Source organism: Nicotiana sylvestris, chromosome 12, assembly GCF_000393655.2.
Source record: "Nicotiana sylvestris chromosome 12, ASM39365v2, whole genome shotgun sequence".
NCBI classification, from domain to species: domain Eukaryota; kingdom Viridiplantae; phylum Streptophyta; class Magnoliopsida; order Solanales; family Solanaceae; genus Nicotiana; species Nicotiana sylvestris.
The window spans coordinates 126,712,549-126,718,745 of record NC_091068.1 but is presented as its reverse complement, the minus strand read 5'-3'; positions in this window follow the sequence as shown (position 1 = coordinate 126,718,745).

Genomic DNA, 6,197 nt, shown 5'->3' with positions numbered 1-6,197 from the left:
TCACTATCTTATACTCCCTCCGTTTCAATTTATGTGAACCTATTTCCTTTTTGGTCTGTGCCAAAAAGAATGACCTTTTTCCTTATTTGAAAACAATTTACCTTTATGCAATGATTTATAGTCACACAAAATATATGTGCCTCATTGTACACCACAAGTTCAAAAGTCTTCTCTCTTTTCTTAAACTTCGTGCCCAGTCAAATGGGTTCACATAAATTGAAACAGAGGGAGTATCACCTGGGAAAGGCCAATGTGGTGGCCGATGCTTTGAGTAGAAAATCAGCCAGTATGGGAAGTCTTGCTTAAATTCCAGTCGGTGAGAGGCCGCTTGCTTTGATGTTCAGGATTTGGCCAATCGATTTGTGAGGTTGGATATTTCTGAGCCTAGTCGAGTATTAGTCTGCACGGTCGCTCGTTCTTAGTTATTGGAGCGTATCCGTGATCGGCAGTTTGATGATCCCTATTTGTTTGTCCTTAGAGACACGGTACAGTGTGGAGGTGCCAAGCAGGTTACCTTAGATGCTGATGGAGTTTTGAGATTGTAGGGTCGAGTTTGTGTTCCTAATGTGGATGGGCTTTGGGAGTTGATTTTAGAGGAGGCCCATAGTTCCCGGTATTCTATCCATCCGGGCGCCGCAAAGATGTATCAGGATTTGCGGCAGCATTATTAGTGGTGTAGAATGAAGAAGGATATTGTTGCACATGTGGCTCGGTGTTTGAATTGTCAGCAGTTTAAGTATGAGCACCAGAGGCCTGGTGGATTGTTTCAGAGGATTGAGCTTCCCGAGTGGAAGTGGGAGAGGATAACTATGGACTTCGTTATTGGACTTCCGCTTACTTGGAAGAAGTTCGACGCAATTGGGTCATTGTTGATAGGCTGACCAAGTCAGCGCATTTCATTCATGTGGCAGTCTCCTATTCATCCGAGAGGTTAGCTGAGATCTATATCCAGGAGATTGTTCGTCTTCATGGTGTGCCAGTATCTATCATTTCGGACCGAGGTACGCAGTTCACCTCGCGTTTCTAGAGAGCAGTTCAGCGAGAGTTGGGCACCCAAGTTGAGTTGAGTACAGCATTTCATCCTCAGACAGACGGGCAGTTCGAGCGGACTATTCAGATATTGGAGGATATGCTCCGAGCTTGTGTTATTGACTTTGGAGGTTCGTGGGATCAATTCTTACCTTTAGCAGAGTTTGCCTACAACAACAACTACTAGTCGATTATCTAGATGGCTCCTTATGAGGCTTTATATGGTAGGCGGCGTCGATCTCCAGTTGGATGGTTTGAGCCAGGAGAGGCTCGATTGTTGGGTACGAATCTGGTTCAGGAAGCCTTGGACAAGGTCAGGATCATTCAGGATAGGCTTCGTATAGCTCAGTCCAGGCAAAAGAGCTATGCAGATCGTAAGGTTTGAGATGTGGCTTTTATGGTTGGTGAGCGGGTATTGCTCCGAGTGTCGCCTATGAAGGGCGTGATGAGATTTGGGAAGAAGGGCAAGCTTAGCCCTAGGTTCATTGGTCCGTTTGATATTCTTGATCGAGTGGGGGAGGTGGCTTATAGACTTGCATTGCCGCCGAGCTTATCAGTCGTGCATCCAGTTTTTCATGTGTCCATGCTCCGAAAATATCACGACGATCCATCCTACGTGTTAGATTTCAGCACTGTCCAGTTGGATAAGGACTTGTCTTATAAGGAGGAGCCGGTGGCTATTCTAGACAGGCAGGTTCGTCAGTTGAGGTCGAAGAGTTTTCCTTCTGTTCGTGTTTAGTGGAGAGGTCAGCCTCCTGAGGCATCGACCTGGGAGTTCGACCTGGAGAGGTCTGCCCGTTCGAGGACGAACGATTGTTTTAGAGGTGGAGAATGTGACGACCCACAGGATCATCACTTGCTTTTAATTGCATTCTGTGCTTCCGAGGCCTTGAAACCTCATTTAGGGTAGCCTCAATTTGCATGCGCAGTTCGGGCGCGTAGCCGGAAAGCTTAAATATGAAATTCTGTGAAAAATGCTAAGTTTTGAGTTTAAATTGAATAAATTTGACTTCGGTCAATATTTTGGGTAAACAGACCCGGACCCGTGATTTGACGGTCCCGGAGGGTCCGTAGGAAAATATGGGACGTGGGAATATGCCGGAATCGAATTTCGAGGTCCCAAGCCCGAGGAATGAATTTTTAAGTAAAATTGTTTTCTGAAAATGTTTAAGGAAATTGGAAATGAAATCTGATTAGAAAGCGATGGTATCCGGCCCGTATTTTAGTTCCGGCGCCTGGTACAGGTCTTATATTTGTTTTAAGTTCTTCCTGTAAAATTTGGTTGAAATCGGACGTCGTTTGACGTGTTTCGGACTTAAATTTCTAAATTGGAAACTTGATGAAGTTTGAGGAAAAATTCTTGATTTTAAGGTTTGATTCAATGATTTTGAGGTTATTTAGGCGATTTAATCACACGGATAAGTTTGTATGATGTTGTTAAGTTAGTGCATGTGTTTGGTTAGGAGCCCCGAGGGCTCGGGAGTGTTTCGTAGGTGTTTCGGAATAATTTTTGGCTTAAGAAATGTTGCATGTCTTCTTCTGTTAGTGCCCAAGGATTTTACCCTTCGCGTTTGCGTGGTCCCTTTTGCAAACGCGTAAGGCAAGGATCCCAGGTGCCATTTTGACTTCTTCGCGAACGCGGAGAATGAGACGCGAATGCGAAGCTCGGGGGGGACCTTTCGCGAACGCGTCCTTCCACTTGCGAACGTGTAGGGTGCAGGGGGAGGGGCCACCAGTTTGTTCTATGCGAACGCGGCCATTGGCCCACGAACGCGAGGGCTCGAGGTGCTTAATCATCGCGAACGCGTTGAGCTTATCGCGAACACGAAGAAGGATTTTGCCCAGTTATTTTAAAGTCCCAAAACATGACCCATTACGGGATTTCACCAAAATTTCACAAACTCTTTCTTCTCCAAAGTTCTAGGGCGACTTTTGAAGCATCCTTTCACCATAAACTCTTGGGTTAGTAATCTATAACTTATTTCCTTCCATTTTCATCAACATCTATTGAATTTGTAGGCCTAAAACATGTAATTAAGGGTAGACATTAGGGAATTCGGTAGAGTTAGGGCTTTTTAATTAGTTGTGATTTAGACCTCATTTTGGGGTCAAATTCTGAAAATAATTATATATACGGGCTCGTGGATGAATGGGTGATTTGATTTTGGTCCGAACTTCGTGTTTTGACCAAGCGGGCCCGGGGTCGATTTTTGGGTTTTTGGAAAGAATGATGGAAAAGCTATAATTAGGCAATGGATTCGAATTTTTTAGCATTTGTTGATGTTATGAAGTCATTCATGTATAGATACAATTGATTTGGAGCCGAATTCGAGAGGAAAAGCGGTAATTGAAGATTGACTTGGCCATGGAAGTTTGAGGTAAGTGTTTGGTCTAACCTTAGCTTGAGGGTTTAGAAGTTGAGTCTTACTTGCTATGTGATAATTGTTGAGTACGACGTATAGGCATGGTGACGAATATTTATACGTTGGTGTCTAGCATGACCGTGAGTCTTTACATTGTGAATATCCTGATTTTGTTGTGTTTTTCATGCCTTAGTGATGATTTCTATATGTTGTGAAAAGCTTGTGAAAGAAATTGTGACCTTTGAACTTCGAGGAGCATTGGCTCGAGTTATATTACCAAGTGAGAAAGTATATGAAATGATTGAACCCTTTGGAGCATTGGCTCAAGTGGTAAAGTGAGTTAAGAAGTAAAAGTGAAAGAAAGAGAAAGAGTTATTAAATTGCTCCATTGCTGGGATGTTTGTTGCTTTGTTGATTATCTCCCTTGCTGGGATGTTGAGATTATTGATATTGTTCCCTTGCCGGGATTTAACTATTTAATTGTGTTCCCTTGCCGGGATTTCTATTATTATTTATTTACTCTCTTGCCCCTTTGTTTGTGATTGTTGTTTGGGTGAGGAAGAGCGTTAAAGCACGAAGGGTGATGTCGTGCATTGTTTGTTGTTGTGAGGAAAGAGTGTAAAGCACGAAGGGTGATGTTGTGCCGTACGATGTACCATTCCGTACCGATTATCATTGACTATATGGTGAGTAAAGAGAGTAAAATCACGAAGGGTGATGTCGTGCATTGTTTGCTATTGTGAGAAAAGAGTGTAAAGCATGAAGGGTGATTCCGTGCACGTTGTTATTGTATGATTGATTTGGTGAGAACGAGAGTAAGAGCACGAAGGGTAATGCCATGCAAATTGTTGATATCTGATTCTTGATGATATTCTAATTATGTTGTTACTTTCCTTACCTGTTGTTTTCTATTCGGAACCGTTATTTCTCCCACAACATGTTTCCCCTTCCCACATTTACTGGTTATTTCTGCATTTTCTTTTCCGTTGTATATATTTAAATTGCACAGGTTTATTTGGTAGTCTGGTCCCAGCCTCGTCACTACTTCGCCGAGGTTAAGCTAGACACTTACCAGCACATGGGGTCGGTTGTGCTGATATTACACTCTGCAGTATGTGCAGATCCCGGAGCAGCTTACGGACAGTAGTTGGAGGGCTTCCTTCAGTCCACCCGGAGACCCAAGGTAGACCTGCAGGCGTTCGCAGGCCCTGGCGTCTCCCTCTATCTCTATTCCCTATTTCATTTTCTTTCATTCAGAAACAGTTTATTGTATTTTCTTCGGGCCTTGTTTATAGTGACTCTTAGACAGTCTGTGACACTGTGACACCAGGTTTTGGGTATTGAGGTTTTGAAAGTTGTAAGAGACGTAGTCTTGAGTTATAAAAATTGTTGACTTTTGCTTATTTATTTAATTCCGCTGTTTTCATGTTATCGCTGGTAATTGAAAAAAAAAATTGTTAATGAAAAAGGTAGTTAAGGGTTGGCTTTCCTAGCTCTCATTAGTAGGCGTCATCACGACTCCCAAGTGTGGGAAATCCGAGTCGTGACAAAAAAATATGGGTCGTGACACCCTCCCAGCAGAACGAGGTAAGGTACGCTTCCTTTTGGTTTTAACTGATTACTTTTCTAAATGGGTGGAAGTAGGTGCATACACTCAGATATATGAGCAAGAGGTCATCGCGTTCATATGGAAAAACATAATGCCGTTTTGGCATTCCCAAAGAAATCAGCTGCGACAATGGACCTCAGTTTTTCGGAAAGAGAACGACTGAGTTCTTCAAAAGTGGCATATCAAACAAATACTCTCCATGCCATATCACCATGCCGCCAATGGTCAAGCTGAATCCTCCAATAAAGTATTACTAAATATATTGAAAAAGAAACTTGAGAATGCTAAAGGGCTATGGCCTAAATTACTACCGTAAGTATTATGGGCATACCGCACTACGCCAAAAACCAGCACAGGCGAGATACCATATTCACTGGTTTACGGGACTGACGCAGTTATACCCATCGAGGTCGGAGAACCTAGTTTGAGATACTCAAACGAGAGCGGACCAAGCAACGACGAAAGTAGGCTACTGGATAAAGTCAAAGAACGGAGAGACATGGCACACATAAGAATGGTAGCCCAGAAGCAGCAAGTGGAAAGGTACTACAACAAGAGGGCCAAGGTGCGACCGCTCAAAGTCAGAGAATACGTCCTCAAGGCTAAAACACAAGTAGCGAAAGACCCTAATGAGGGAAAACTAGGAACAAACTGGGACGGACCATACAGAATCACAGCCGCAGCAAATAAAAGAGCATTCCAGTTAGAAACAATAGAGGGAAAACTACTCCAAAACAACTAGAATGTCGCCCATCTCAAGTACTTCCACTTCTAAAAGAAGGCGTCACCTAAGCCGTACTCTTTTTCCCTCACCCGAGTTTTTTCCCAATCGGGTTTTATCGGGGAGGTTTTTAATGAGGCGGCAAGGGATACGCCTCGAGGATCGAAGTGATGTTCATTACCCTGACCCGTTGACATGATCTCCGGAGCAAAGTAATGAAAGGACTGGATATAGATAATCATCTCCATTGTATGTACAGGGTTATGTGACTCTCACAAAAATTTAATCAAATCTCCATTGTACGTGCAGAGTCGAAAATGTTATCCTTACAAGTATATAATCAAACATCCATTGCATGAATAAAGTCGACATGTCTTCCTATGGGAATACAATCAAATCTTCAACAAGAAATGACCAAGGCCATCGACAAGAACGTGAGTTTGACCTCATTCGAACTACGACGGGATCCTACTTC